We start from the raw sequence: 16033 nt of genomic DNA on the forward strand, positions 1-16033 counted from the left end.
AGGATACTATGTTACTTTTGAAACAAGCAGCATCTCTCAAAACACTGGGCCTATAATTAGATACAATAACTAGAAAACTAAACAGGGCCTAAGTCTGAGAAAGCTAGACTTTAATACAAAAGTATGTGTAATCTCTTACTGAATTACCACACTTGCCCTCAAAAAAAGAAGAGATATTAAATAAATGATTTCCAATCCTAATATTCCAGAATAAGACATGTAGGCTAAGTTAAAAACATACATTGGCCTATGCACATTTGCAAAATGTATACATACATATGGTTCATGCCTATGTATGGGACACACTGAAACTGGGAACCCTATAAAGGAATTCCTAAATTAGGGGCTCAGATCCTTTTATATAAAACTTTAAAATAAATTTATCAGTGACTAGGTTGGCTTTAGATGAATTGTTCCTGTTCATCTAGATGTCAAATACAAAGGATAGGTTACCTCGGATATGGGTGCTCTCCTCAAAGGTAAACAGAGAGAAAGTGGACAGACCTTTCCTGGTTCTTTTTTCTTTTTTTTTTTAAGATTTTATTAATTTATTTGAGAGAGAGCACTAGCAGGGGGTGGGGCAAAGGGAGAGGGGAGAAGCAGACTCCGGCTGAGCAGGGAGCCTGATGCAGGGCTCTATCCCAGGACCCCAGATACATGACCTGTGTGGAAGGCCAACTGAGCCACCCAAACACCCCTCCTGGTTCTTATATTTAGCTGAAGGGTTGCTGCTCTAAGGCAAGGATCTGCATATACTGTGTGGAACACACCGTCAAATCTGGCCCATTGCTAGTGTGTGTAAATAAAGTTTTATTGGAATACAGCCATACCTGTTCCTTTACATATTGTCTATGCTGCTTTTGAAGAGCTGTGACAGAGACTGTGTATTCCACAATGCTAAAAATATTTATTACCTCGTTCTTTACAGAAAAAGTTTGCAGAGCCCGGCTGTATTGTCAACACATTTCTGTGGTCTGTCTTTGGATGGAATGGAGAAGCCACCAAAGTGTACTTATTTGTTGTATGTTTAATAATGGTGAAAACTTTTCTGGAAAAAAAAAATTCAAGCTCCTCATTCTCAGGTTTGACAGTCATTCTAGTTTAATCTAATCCTTTAGTGTCCAACCACTCAGTAGATTTATACCCTCTCTGAACATTCTCAAAATCTCTACCAAGGAGAGAAATCAAATGCAAGAGGGTAGACAAGCATTTCTGAACTATCAAGAGCTTCCACAAAGGGACATCTCTTGTAAACCTCATAACTCTGTAAGATAGGGTCATCTTACCATTTTTCTGAAGCTGTCCCCTCTGTTTTTAAACACTTAGTGAAGCTGAGAATTGGAAAGGTTAAGAAATTCACACAAAGTCACATAGCAGCCTCATCAGTTGCAGAGGTAAAATCAGAATCCAGGTCTGTCTGACTCCAGTGCCCATGCTCCTTCCACCATGCCTCGCTGCCTGATGAATTTATCCACTTATTCATCCAGTAAATAATTACCGGGCACTATGTTCAGTCACTATGTCACCATGCTGGGCAATGAGGACACAAAGATCCTCAAAAACAATGAAGAGTGACTGATCCCACAATAAGATACATTCCAAATAAGATTGCTGTGACCCTCCCACCTCAGAATCTCCCTCAATCCACAATCTAAATTAAAAAAAATTAAGAATAAGTATATCCTTGTGATAGTTCCACGATTTCTTTTTCTAAAAGATGTAGTGTTGAGTAATTAGGTCATAACCCTGAAGTCTATCCATCATGTATTGACTGTTGGCATGATGTCAGAGAAGGAGCTCATGAAATCTGAAGCAATTTCTCAAGACAACTCAGTTTTTCTTTTAGCTAGTTTACCTTTTTGAATTTCTATTAGCCACCACTGCAGACATAATTCCATTGTCCTGTTGGCACGGAACCCACTAGACTGTAATAAGTCAGACACAATCATTGTGCTATGCTCCCTAACTGGGGTGTCATTATTCTTCCAGTATGGTCTTGGGCAATTTTTCTTGTCTAGAGCTTAAAATATTGGAAGTTTCTTCTACAATCTTGACAGAGCATCTTAATTCTATTTATTTATTTCCACTGACTCTTCATAGCTGTATGAAGCCTTTCATCAAAGCCTAAAAGTGGTAAAGAAAATAGTATCGTAAACATCGCCACTCTAAATGATGGTTTTTTTTTTAAGTAATGTTTTAAATGTAAATAGTGAAGACTCCAGTAGAAGCATCAAACTTGCTGTCTGTGTTGTGATGAGTGAATGATGTGACAAGTGAATGATGTGACAAGTGATGTGATGTGACAAGTGACTGGCATGTGGTTTCACACACACAGGTGGGGTTTTTTGCTAATTTAGTTTAGAAGCAAGTAGGAGGTTCAACAGTGAAGACGTAAAATCTGACCATCATTAGATCATCTACTGAACCCTAATGCTCGAAAACAATCTATCTTGAATCCCTGTTGAAAAAACGGTAGGAAGTCATCTACGCTTTTCATCATTTTCAAACGAAGTACAGTGACAGAGCCACAGTTATAGTTAGCCAGTTTCTCTCCACTCTCCCCAGAACGTTCCATGCCCCAGTGTGAAACTGACAAATTGTTCATTATTGGCTGAAAGAAAGAGCAAGGCTGCAGGTGTGTGAGTCCATGCTGTATTCCTTACAGTGAAAACAGGAGTGAATATCTTGTAAAATCAGCAGCAACAATCAAGACAGAATTATGCCTGGAGAGAAAGCAGAGAGGGATACTGGCAAAAGTCCCTTATCAAATGACAACATGGGGAGTCACATAAAATCAGTGGGATACAAGAGGAAAGGGCAGTATGCACTATGTGTGTGCGTGATAGAAGTTACTTTAGCCTGGATTTGGATGAAACACTGCAAAATGTAATCCCGCTCTTGACCCAAACATGAGGGCAAAGTCCTCAGTGACTCTCACGGTCTGGGAGAAGAGATTGCTTTGGCAGCTGTGCTGTAAACTGGAAAACAAGGGTTGGGGTCAGGACTGATTAGAGCCTCAGCCACATGGGAAGCATAAAGGAAGATTCAGGGCCAATCCACACACAGCCTTATCAGCAGAGGATAGTCAGAGGTCAACAGCATGCCTGCTCGTCCTGGTATCACGTCGAAGGAGCCAGCAAAAATCATGAACATGATCAAAGTACAGCGATTCAGTGTTTGCTTTCTCAGCATGCTGTGAGAAGGAATGAGCACTGAGAACAATTCTGCTTTTCCTACCCTCAAGGATGACCGCTCAAGAAGTGTTACAGAGAATTACAGAGATGAAGATGAGATTGTAAAAGTGGTATTTTCGTGTCATTGATAACATAAAAAAGGACCTCTTCTGTGATTCCAAGTAGCAAGTGTCGATGACATAGACAGTATCTTAGAGAGGCTGAACTTATAACCTCAAAGCTAATAAATATATCACAATTGGAAATATCAAAGATGAGATAGCAGAATTCCAGAGGGAGGTTGAGTTCTGGCACAGATGAGTCCATCACTGAGTAGGATATTTACCCAACATTTTCTTTTCTTTATTCATCAGAGAAAAGTCATTATCATATTACTGAGCATGTTTAAAGGCCACATTCAAACACTGCACCAGACCATGAAGAAAAATCTTTCCCGGGCCAAGTCAAGCAAGAGCAGAACTGGAATGCAGGAAGGAAGCTCTTCCAAGTTCAAATATTCACCCTCCAGGGCGCAGAGTGCAATGTCACTGTCAACTTAACAGACTTTGAATGTAGTCTTCAGCATGCGATTTCTGAGTGATAGTCCAATTCCAATATCCAAACAAACTAATAGAGCTATCAAACACCTGCTGGTTTCCTAAGGGCTTGCAATTGTGATGTAGTAGAAATAAGGAGTTAGGAAAGAAAACAGCTAGAGAGAGAGTGAGCCTGACCTACTGTTCATGCTGGCAGATGTAGATACCCTTGTGAGAAAAAAAAAATACTCTTCTCCTAGGTGATCTGAAACTACTGCTGTTCATCTTGACTTTTTTAATGTCATGCTTTGTCATATTTGAAAATTGTGATGATTTTTTTTAACCTAAAGTTGGTAAGTTGCGTGATCCAAATCCCCATGAATGGTCTAAAGTAAAAAACAGAATAAGTTCCCAAATAAGCATGTTAAAAATAAAAATACAACTGCAACACAGTTATGTTTGCAATATGAAAGTTAGGCAGTCGGGGCTGGGTCTGGATATCCATTGTCTTTTGTATGTAGTCCTTGAATTTGTCTTTACAGTTGCATAGAACCTTCCCGGTTTGAAATTTCAAGAATGCTGCAAGTCTTCCATGAATCTTTAGACCATCCCACTTGCAGTCAGAGTGGGTGGAGAACATGAGACCCAGGGAAATGAAACAGCCTTTTCTGTGTCACTGAAAAGACTAAGGATGAAAAAAAAATGTCCTAACTTTGTTTTCGTTCACTTTTAATAATATTGTTTCTTGCAGCATTTAGCACCAAGAAAATTGGACAAAACCCCCTCACAGAATCCCTAAGTTTCAGAGAAGGTAGAATAATGTAGATTTCTTTAAAGCTATTTTCAGGAAAGCATTTAAAAAGCACAATTACCTAACAAAGCAAAACTTATAATTATATAATTCCACAGCACTTGGCAGCATGATAACTTTCGTTTAAAGGAATGGGTGGGATTCGTTTTATTCCTTCGTGTCTACAGAACTTTGTGCCTCAGATCTCCAGAGATCTCTGGTGCTGAATAAGGTTATCACCAAGGAAATGTCTTGCAGAAACAGCCACTGTATTTCAGTCTTTAGGAAAAGAGAAGTTGAAAAGTGCAAATGGAAATTAATGGTAATGAAAACAGTGAAGATACGGTTTAAAGAATGTTTTCTCTGAAAAACGAAAGCAAATGACACACAATTAGTGACAGAAGACTTGGTTCCCAGAAAGATGGCACCTCCTACACCTTGAATTTTAAGAAGGTATAACCTTGGTTCTTGGACAGAACCTCAGTTATAGTGCATCTATTATGTACTAAGTTCTGTGTTGCTAGCTTTATATGAATTGTTCTATTTACTCCTTACAACAAACTATTTGTGGAAATTGTTATTCCCATTTCAAAAATGAATCAGATGAAGTGACTGTCCAAGACCACACAGCTAATAAGCAACAAAAACAGGATTTCAACCCAGGTCTGTCTGACACCAAAGTCTATGTTTGCTTACTATACCACACCGTTGCAGGCTGGGAAATGAGTGTATTAGTTAGTTTTGCTGTGTAACAAATAACCCCAAAACTTAGTGACCTAAAATCACACCTATTTTTTCAGATCATGATTTGTGAGTTAATGGTTTAGACTGGGTTCAGATGGGCAGTTCCTCTTGTCTTAGCTGGGCTCGCTCATGAACCTGTAGTCAGCAGATAAGTTAGCTGGAGGCTATCTGGTCCAGGGTGGCCTTGGCTGGCATTGCTTATCTCTGTTCCATGGGGTCTATAATCATACAACAGGTTAGCTCAGGCCTGTACACATAGGAGCTGCTCAGTGTCCCAAGAAACAAGCGGACGTGTGTGAGACTTTTTTGAGACCTAGACACATCACATCATTTCCATCACATTCTATTGTCCACAGCAAGTCACAATGCCAGCTCAGATTCAAGAGAGGAAACATAAACTTCACTTCTTGAAGAGAGGAGCTACAAAGCCACAATGTGCACCACCTCTGTGATTTTGCTCCCAGAAATCCACAGCCTTTCTCTAGCCACGAGAAAGCATCAGAGGAACCCAAATTGAAGAATATTCTTCAAAATACTTGAAGTGCTCTTCAGAAGTGTCCAGGTCATGAGAGATAAGGAAAGACTGAGGAACAATTACAGATTGGCAGAGCAAATCAAGGAGCTATGACAACTAAAAGTGACATAGGTTTGTGAAATGGATCCTGAAACAGAAGAAAGATGTTGGTAGAAAACTGACGAAGTCCAAATAAACTTATAGTTTTATTAAAAAGTAAAGTGTACTGTTTGTGTGATAAGTTATAAAGTTACTCTACTCATTCCTGACCTTAAAGGGAATGCTTTCCCTATTACATCATTAAGTATGATATTTGCTATAGTCTTAACTGATGGCATTTATTAGGTTAAAGAAATTCCTGTCTATTCCTAATTTACTAAAAGCTTTTCATAATAAAAGCATATTGAATTTTAGTGAAATTTTTTCTGTGTCTACTAGAATAATCATATGGTTTTTATTATTTCATATGTTAATTTACATAATTTCCTAGACTTAGGACAATCTTTTTTTAAGACAATTTTGTATTCTTAGAGTAACCCAACTAAATAATAATGTATTGACTTTTTTCATATGTCACTGAATTTAGTTAGATAATATTTTCTTTAGGTTGTTTGCATTGATATTTATGAATAAGATTGATATATAACTTATCTTACCTCATTCTTTCCTTGTAAGTGTTTGTTAGCAATGTTGTGCTAGACTGCATCTTAAAATGAACAGAAGTATTCCATTTTTTAGATTGTCTAGAGCAGTAAATATAAAAATGGAGTTAGCTTTTATTTTTATATTTCATAAAATTTGCCTGCAAAGTCAGACAGGTCAAGTATTTTCTTTGTGGAAAGATTTTGAATGCTTGATTCAAGTCATCATATGGCTATAGGACTACGTAGATTCTCTGCTGCTTCGAGAATTGTTTTTCATAAGTTCTGTTTATCTAAAAATTCATCCATTAATCTAATTTTTAAAATTTATTGGTATAAATTAATTCATAACACGCTCTCAATTTCTTTTTTTAAAGATTTATTTATTTATTTTAAAGAGAGAGAGAGAGAGCGCACGAGTGGGGGGAAGGGCAGTAGGAGAGGGAGAGAGAATCTTAAGTAGACTCCACACTAAGCATGGAGCCCAACATGGAGCTGGATCCCATGACCCTGAGATCACAACCTGAGCCAGAATCAAGAGTCAGACACTCAGCTGACTGCACCACCCAGATGTCCCACACTCTCAATTTCTGTGTAATCTCTGCAGCACTGTCATTATGTTATTCTTTTGAATATTATTTATTTAAGCCCTCCCTCTTTTTGCATATTTTATTCATTAAAAAGATACTTTAAGCTTGATCAACATCTATTCTATGCTTGTTTCATATTTCATTAATTTTTGCACTTACCTTTTTCTCTACTCTTTTACTTTTGGGGTTTATCCTGTCTTTCTTTTCCTGTCTTTTATTTTTTTTAATTTTTTTAAATTTTATTTATTTATTTGAAGAAAGAGAGCAAACATGAGGTTGGGGAAGGGTGGAGGAAGAGGGAGAAACAGGCTCCCCGCTGAGCAGGGAGTCTGACACAGGGCTCAATTCCAGGACCGCAGGATCATGACCTGAGCTGAAGGCAGACACTTAACCACTGAGCCACCCAGGCCTCCCTCTTTTTCTGTCTTTTAGAGTTAAATGCTTAGTTCATTAATTTGGAGGCTTTCTTCCTCTCTAAGATAAGCATTTGAAGGCTCCACATTTTCTTCTAAGAACTACTCACAAGTTTTGTTCCATTCTAAGTATTTTCTAATTTCCATTATGATTTCTTTTTTGACCCAGGAATTGTTTTAAAAATGGGAGTCTTTAGGGGTGCCTGGCTGGCTCAGTCGGTAGAGCATGCAACTCTCTATCTCAGGGTCATGAATTCAAGCCCCACATTGGGCACAGAGCCTACTTAAAATTAAAAAAAAAAAATGGGAATTTTTTTTAATTTCCAAACATATAATTTTTCTAGTTATATATTTATTATCATTTTCTAACTTAATTGTATATGGACATAATGCCAATCTTTTAAAAATTGCTGAGGATAGCTTTATGGACTCACATGTGGTCAACTTTTTACATATTCAACATGTTCTTAAAAAGAACGGGCATTCATCCACTCCTGAATACAATGCTCTATACATGTCTTCTAGATTATTCTTATTAACTATGTTTCCAAATTTTACATTATCTTTAGTGATTTTTTATTGGTTAATCTATTAATTATTGAAAGTTATATTTTTAATGTTGTACCATAATAGTAGATATGACAGCAATTTTCAAACATTTTTTTTTAAAGCAGAAAACTTTTTTTCAACTGAAACCTTATAGGAAATCTTAATGTATAAGACACACAACAACAGAATTATCTTGGTAAAGATTCATTTTATATAGTCAAATTTATAACATACTCATGGTAAAGTTAAATGATGAGTATGTTAATGATGTAAAGTTAAATGATGAGACTGTTTTGAGAACACAAAATTTTGAAATGAGAGCTTATGGAAGATAAGGTATTATGTAAGTCCCGGGATGCAGAAGGCAAGGTGTCCGAGTATACAGAGGGTAACCCAGAAGTCTGTGGAGTGTTAAAAATTTGTGGGAAGGACGCTTGGGTGGCTCAGATGGTTAGCCGTCTGCCTTCAGCTCAGGTCATGATCCCGGGGTCCTGGGATCGAGCCCCGCATCGGGCTCCCTCTGCTGCCGCTCCCCCTGCTTGTACTCTCTCTCTAATAAAAAATTTAAAAATCTTTAAAAAAAATTTGTGGGAAAATGTTCAACTGCATTTGCTCTCAAAGCAACATAATGCAGTGAGGAAATAAAACAATATAACAACAGACAGAACCCCTTTTTGCCCATTGTACTCAATGCTGACAAACGTGGAAAGATGAATGCTCATAACCATTGCTTTGATAGTGGTACGGTCGTCAAAATATAATTGGTTTCAAGACTCTGTAAAAAAAAAATACTTGCATTCTTTTCCTCAGAAGTTTCCTTTCTAAGACTCTGTGCTGGAGAAATAATCTTAGATACAGAAAGATGAAAGAAACTAATATTTACCCCATGCCTACTCTGTGAGACGTTTTGCTGGGGGTTTGGGACCCTGAAAAAACCATTAGTTTTAGATACTATTGATTCCATTTTATACAACGTCTAAGTAACTTATCTAACATCACACAGACATTCCCGTCCAGCTTGAACTAACGCCGAAGACTACAATTCTGTGTCTTTGAAATGTCTTGATTATCAAGCACTTGTGCTCAGAAGAACCATCATCCCTCACACTTCTTGGTAACCCCCCTCATCTCCCTTCCCTCTTACCAGAGTCACAATGTCTATGACAAACTGAGTGGGAATTTGAGGTTTCAAGAGACACAACTGAAGCCCTCAGCTGGAGGATACTGATTAGATTCCAAATAAATGTCATCAGATGAAATTTTGCTCTTTTCACCTTTGGGAAATTGCTAGAGGAAAACATCTGGATTGAAAGGAAGTTCTGAGAGAAACCCAAGCATGCAAGCATTGGCGCTCATCATTAAATTTTCAATTCTCAATGAAAAGTCCATCTTCAAGGGCATAGAGACAGATGTCAGTGTGTCGTGGGAATTGCCCACAAGAAATCCACTTACTGGAAAAAATGTGTTTTGGAGACATAAAAATAATGCTGCTGTTAATAGTCATCAACAACTCTCTTGAGACCTAAAGCATGGAACATCTGACATGACTCAGGGACATTCTAGGGAATAGCTAATAAGACTCCCAAAGCCCTTTCTTTCTGCTCAGCTTACATGAGGATGAGGCCCATGAGGCTGGAGTGCTCTGAGTAGTCAGGTCAGGGGAAGAAGACACTCCCCCAAAGAAAGGGACTCAAGGGAAGAATTCATAGATGGGGTTGCCATGCCACATCTTCCATTCCAATACGGACTTTGTGGACAAGAGCCCCATGAGCAATAGTTGCTGTCTGTCTGTCATGCTCATCTTGGGATGGAGGCTAAAGATCACTCAGGTGTGCACTTGCCTTGTTGAAAGCCAGGGATAAAGTTTGTTGTCCTGGTTAAGATCAGGCTTTATACCTTGGAAGGAAACAGTAATTTTTGGCTTTTCTAAAAGAATGAAAAATATGAAAGAAAGTGATGGCCACTCGTGACCATAGCCTGTTTGAGCTTTTGCCAGAAATAAGGGTGCTGCCCTCCCCTCCCTACTTTGCCACATTTCTCTCACTGCTTCTCAGGCTTCTGGAAGCCCTCTCAGCCCCGCCAGCTTTGGAGGAGGGCTTTCTCAGCGTAGGTTCACTTAAGATCCCAGGTGATCCTTTGGATTCCCACAGGAGTCGCATCCTTCCCAAAATCTGCATGAAGACCAGCCACAGAAAGAACAGGTCATAAAAAAATCTCCTGAAACGCTTCACCCACCAGCCAGACCCACGGTCTCTAAAGGTCCCTGTGCTTACGAGAATTCTCACACAACCAACATATTTATCCAGGTCCTTGCATTGTTTCATCTGAAACTTTAAAATTTAGAGACCCTGGATAATAGGAAAGAAGTATCCCATAAAAATGAATAATAAAAAGGTCATATTCAATTACTGTATTGTTTCTTTTTTCTAATTAAAACTTTCTTCTTTAGTCTTTGGAAAGTAACCAAAAAAAAAAAAAAGTCTTAAAGAAAATATATGTAATGAAAGCAACCTAAATATAGAATAGGAAGGGCTGGTGGCTTCACCAGAAATTTTCTAGCCACAATTTTTATACCTCCCTCTCTCTCAGCTCCAGCATCTAGTGCATCACAAGTCCTGTCAACTTACCTCCGAAGTGGCCTTCAAATGACCCGTCTCCATCTCAACTACCACCACCCTCATCCAATCTGTCATCACAACCTGCCTCAACCACCACCATAATCTCCTAATTCCTATCCCTGCTTAGATTCTTGTTCTTCACCCACCTATTCCACACCAGAAGCTAGAGAGGATTTCTTAGAATGCAAATACGATTGGGCCATGCTCCTGCATGAAAATCTCCAATGGCCAATTAACATTTGAAAAGTTGCTCCCCTGTTTACTCATTAGGAAAATGCAAATTAAAAACATGGTGAGATACCACTACAAAACAACCGGAAGAGCTAAAATGAAAAAGGGGCAAAATACCAAGTATACAGAATATACTGAGAGACCGGAACTCTCATACTTGCTGATGAGAACGTAAAATGATGCCACTACTTTGGAAAACAATTTACCTACTAAAACTGAACATATATCCATGCTGTAACCCTGCAATTATATCATTAAGTATATATATCCAACACAAATATGTATTTATTCATTATAGTCACACAAGTTCCGCACAGCATAATTTGTAACAGCCAAAAAACTAGAAACTTCCCAAATGCTCATCCACATTAGAATAGATTAACCGAGTGTGGTATGTTCATGCAATGACAATGACCAATCTATAACTATGAAAATAACAGATCAGTCTCATAGATATTATTTTGAGTGAAAGAAGCCAGATACCAGAGAACATATTGTATAATTCTATTTATATAATGCACAAAAACAGGCAAACAAATACAGTATATGTTGTTAAAAGTCCAGATAGTGCTTCCTCTTGGAAGGAGTGAGGACTGGAAGCAGCTGTAAGGGAAGTCCTCCTTGGTTTCTGGTAATGTTCTATTTTCTGATCTGGATGCTGATTATACGGATATTCCATTTGTGAAAAATTCAGCAAGCTGTGTGCTTATGTGCACTTTCCATATGTGTTTATGGTTAAATAAAAATTATGTAGATTATTCAATCACTTCCTATTAAGAAAAAAATTCCTTAGCATGGCCTACAAGACCACAAATCATCTAGTACCTGCCCCACACATCCACCCTTCTTGTAAACCACTCACCCCTGGCTTACTAACTCCAGTCACACTGACCTGGAATCAGTTCCTTGATTGTACCTCATTTCTTCCAACCTCAGTTGCACCTGCTGTTCTCTTGGCCTAGAATAAGTGGTTTTGGCAAACTGTGGCTGCCCCACAGGCTAACCCTGCCTGCTGCTTGTTTTTGTAAATAAAGTTTTATTGGAAGGCAGCTAACCATGCCTGTTCATTTACACATTGTCTATTGTCGTTTGGTAGTACAACAACAGTAGAGATTGTATGACCCACAAAATTGAAAATATTTACCACCTCGTCTGCTATAGAAAAACTTGGTGATCCCTGGTCCTGAACATTCTTACATGCCCACTCTACCTTCATCTGTCTAACTCCTGATCACCTTTCAGAATCCAACACACATTCTTTATTCATAGAAGCCTAGGTCTGTATTTTACGTATTTCTGGATCTTTCTTCTATGGCTCCCTCTTATTTCAGGTCCTCAAATGGCTTCCCTTGCTCTCAAAGTAAAATGTGAAGTTCCTCACAGCCTATGATTTGGCCCATGTGTACCTCTCTGGCCTTTTCCCCTCCACTTGCTCATTTTGATCTGATCTGAACTTTGGCCTCATTCCAAGACTCAGCCAAGTTCTATACCTTGGGGTCCTTGCCTATCCTCTACCCTCTGCCTCAAATGCTCTTTACCAGCTTCTCATCTAGAGAACGTTTGCTCCTCTTCACATGTCCGCTTAAAGATGAGTCATAAGAGAGGCCGCCCCCTTACTGGGTTTAGCACAAACCAGTGCTGGAAATTCCTCATCCAGTTTGGGTCCCTGAGGTCCCACTCCCTTCCAACTTTGAGCCTCTCCATGATCTGGCCCACACTCACCCTTGAGTCCTACTTTCACTTTCCCTGAAGCTGAGGCTGCCCATTCTTCAGACACCACAGTTCCTCATGGCTCCTCAGAATGGGCCTTTTCTGGACACCTCTCCCAGCAGATGACATTCACAGAAGTAGCTCCCATGATATCTTGCCCTCTGTCTTAACCCAGAACAAGTTATGCCTCTCACTGGAAAGGGGACGAAGTTCCCTCCAGGAGGGGCTCTGGGTCTTCTTTGTGGTTCAGATGTAGACACGAGCCACCCAGGGCACCCACCAAGAGAGAACATGTTGCCTACATCATCATTTCCTTCGGGATCAGCTGCAGAAAGCTGTCTCAGCTGAAGTCAGGCCCTTCCTGGGGCAGTCCACATCGGTGACTGAATGAGGTAGGGACTTTAGGGTCCAGGCATTTCAGGCCACCTCAGGATACTCACTCCAGGATACCCTGCCAGGATGGCCAAGGCCTTGGTGGGCCAGCATTCTCTCTCTGCCCAATCTTGTTTGACCCCCTTCCCTTCCCAGATTTTGATTCCTATAAACATCTTGAACCCCACACTCTGTCTCAGCATCTCCTTCCAGTGAACCCAACCTACAACATTTATTTATGTGGTATTATGGAGTGAACACAGAATTTGGAATCAGACAAACCTAGGCCTGAATCCTACCACTGGTACACACTGGCTGGGGAGCTTAAGAGAGTAATTTAAAGTTCTACCCTCCTCATGAAATGGAGCTGATAGGGGCACCTGGGTGACTCAGTCGTTAAGCGTCTGCCTTCGGCTCAGGTCATGATCCCAGGCTCCTGGGATTGAGCCCCACATCGGGCTCCTTGCTCAGCGGGAAGCCTGCTTCTCCCTCTCCCACTCCTCCTGCTTGTGTTCCCTCTCTCGCAGTGTCTCTCTTTGTCAAATAAATAAATAAAAAATCTTAAAAAAAAAAGAAATGGAGCTGATAATACCTTCATTGTAAGTTTGCTTTTAGAATTAATGGAAATTATATTACATGAAAGAATGTTAACATGGAGGTTGGGAATGAGATCCCAAGGTTATAGATATCAGATATTAAATTGAATTGAAGGCCAGAGCCCCCTACAGGACTTGCAAAGTAGCCATCCCAAAATGGACAGCAGGACCCTTAGAATTCCTCACACGCCAGTTTCTTAACAATATGATTGCAGAATACATCTTAAAAGAGAGTTGTTTTGAGATTCATGCTTCAATTCTGGAGGTAAGGGTGAGTGGTACTTTTCACTTTGCTTTGAGACAGGAAAGAGGGGTTCAGAAAGCTGACTGCCCTACAGTTACGGAGCTACAGGGGCCCTTACCTGATTCCCATGAGGGAATCAACAGGGCAAGAAATAGGCTGGATGAAATGGACAGAGGACAGAATGCACTGCAGTGGAATTATCCTGTACTCCTTAAGCATGTCTAGGTAGAGAATGTGAGAGTATTTCCCACAGGCTGGATTTGGAGAATTCATAAGAAAAAGCTAGTCTGTGAGTTGCCTTAGGTATTGTCTAGGAGGGCAACCTAGAAAGAAAAATGGAATTTAGCTCTGGAGAAGCCGAGGATACTGCCTGAGGGTCTAATCATGTGACCTGCATTATCTTAGCTGACCTTGAGAAACCAAGAGTTAAGAGCTACAATAAAGAATTGTAAAGGAAGAGTCTGGATAGCTCAGTCGGTTGGGCAGTTGGGCATCTTACTCTTGATTTCTGCTCAGGTCATGATCTCAGGATCATGGGATCAAGCCCTGCGTCTGACTCCTTGCTCAGCGTGGAGTCTGCTTGACACCCTCCCTCTGCTCCTACCCCCCTTCCTGCTGTTCACACACTCTCAATCTCTCTCTCTCCAATAAATAAATAAAATATTAAAAAAAAGAAGAAGAAGAAGAAGACTTGACCTGGCTAGAGAGAACTGCGGGTTTGCCCAGGGATGGGGCTTTATCCAGAAAGCACCCTGCAAGAAAAGGATTCCGTGTCTTATGCCTGTCACATCCAGAGCTGCAGAGACATCTTATTATAGCCCTAGTTCCTCTCTGTCCTTTCTTCCCCTATTCTACCCTGGAAGGACCAGAAACCAATATTACCAAGCAGGGGGAGCAGTAGGAATATGAGCAGAAATGCTCATACACCTATGAGCATGAATTAAGAAAAAAAAAAAAGGCAAAAACAAACCTGATAATATCAGATGCTGGTAAGGATGGGGAACAGCTAGAACTTTCATACTGTGCTGGTGAGTGCAAAATGGTTTGGGAAAGAGCTTGACAATTTCCTATGAAGTTAAACATACACATCTTCTATGAGCTGGCCTCCCACTCTTAGGTATTTACCCAAGAGAAATGAAAGCTACAAAGACCTGTACTTGAATGTTTACTACACTTATCCTCATCATCATCCCAACCCATCAACTGGTGGTTAGAGAAATTAACTACGGCCCATCCATCTAATGGACCACTACTACAATGGAATGGTGCCACATGGATGATTCTCAAACACATTTGCTAAATGAAAGAAGTCAGACACAAAAACTTCAAGTGTATGATTTCATTTCCATGGCATTCTGGAAAAGGTAAAACTGTAGGAGCAAAAATCCCATAAAGGATGGAAATGGAGGACGGATTGGCTCCAAATGGGTATGAGAGAACTTTTCAGGATGCTGGAACCATTCTGTATCTTGACACTGGTGGTGGTGGTGGTGGTGGTGGTGGTGGTGGTGGTGGTGGTGGTTATACAATTGAAAACATTTGTCAAAACTCGTAGAACTGTACACCTAGAAGGGGGAATTTTACTGTATCCAAATGATATTTCAATAAACCTATTTAAAAAAAAGGACCAAATAGCAGTTTTCTTACAAGGAGTGTTTTGTTTATTATTATGTAACTGGTGACACTGGACTTCAGACTTTCCTTGACCTGTAAGGGACCAATAGAGGGAAGAACAAGCCCTGCTGCATAACTACATTAGCAATAAAAAATGTGAACTAAGCTGGTTTTGTATACCAGTTACATTGATAATGTGCCTCGTATAGTGCCTCATATTTAGTTGACATTTAATAAATGCCAGGCTCCCCCCGCTCCATGAGCCTCTTTAATCAACTACCTAGTAAATAGCAGCACTTATGGGAATCAGAAAACAAAACAAAAAATCGGAAAATGGTAGAGAACCTGAAGGAAATACAACATTTGAGACTGATAAGGCAAAGATATCCCTAGCGTGGTTTATTTTCTCACACAAATCTGAAGTCTGATTCATTTAGACATAATTAAAAGACTGGTGGGCAACTCTAAAAAATGAGGTAATTCTTCAAATCATATAACGAACACACCAAATTGTATAGGAATGCAAAAATGTTCTTGTTCTCTGATCTAACAACTTTTCGATGAAGGGGAAGTTTCCATGCACAAAAATATAACAGAATCAACTATTCAAATAAATAACAGAGTTCATCATGGTTTTCAGAAACAGCTAATACATAAAAACCAGTTATAGGAGAGGCAGAATAGGGAGATATTATTTA

This window comes from Zalophus californianus, chromosome 1 (genome assembly GCF_009762305.2).
Source record: "Zalophus californianus isolate mZalCal1 chromosome 1, mZalCal1.pri.v2, whole genome shotgun sequence".
Taxonomy (NCBI): domain Eukaryota; kingdom Metazoa; phylum Chordata; class Mammalia; order Carnivora; family Otariidae; genus Zalophus; species Zalophus californianus.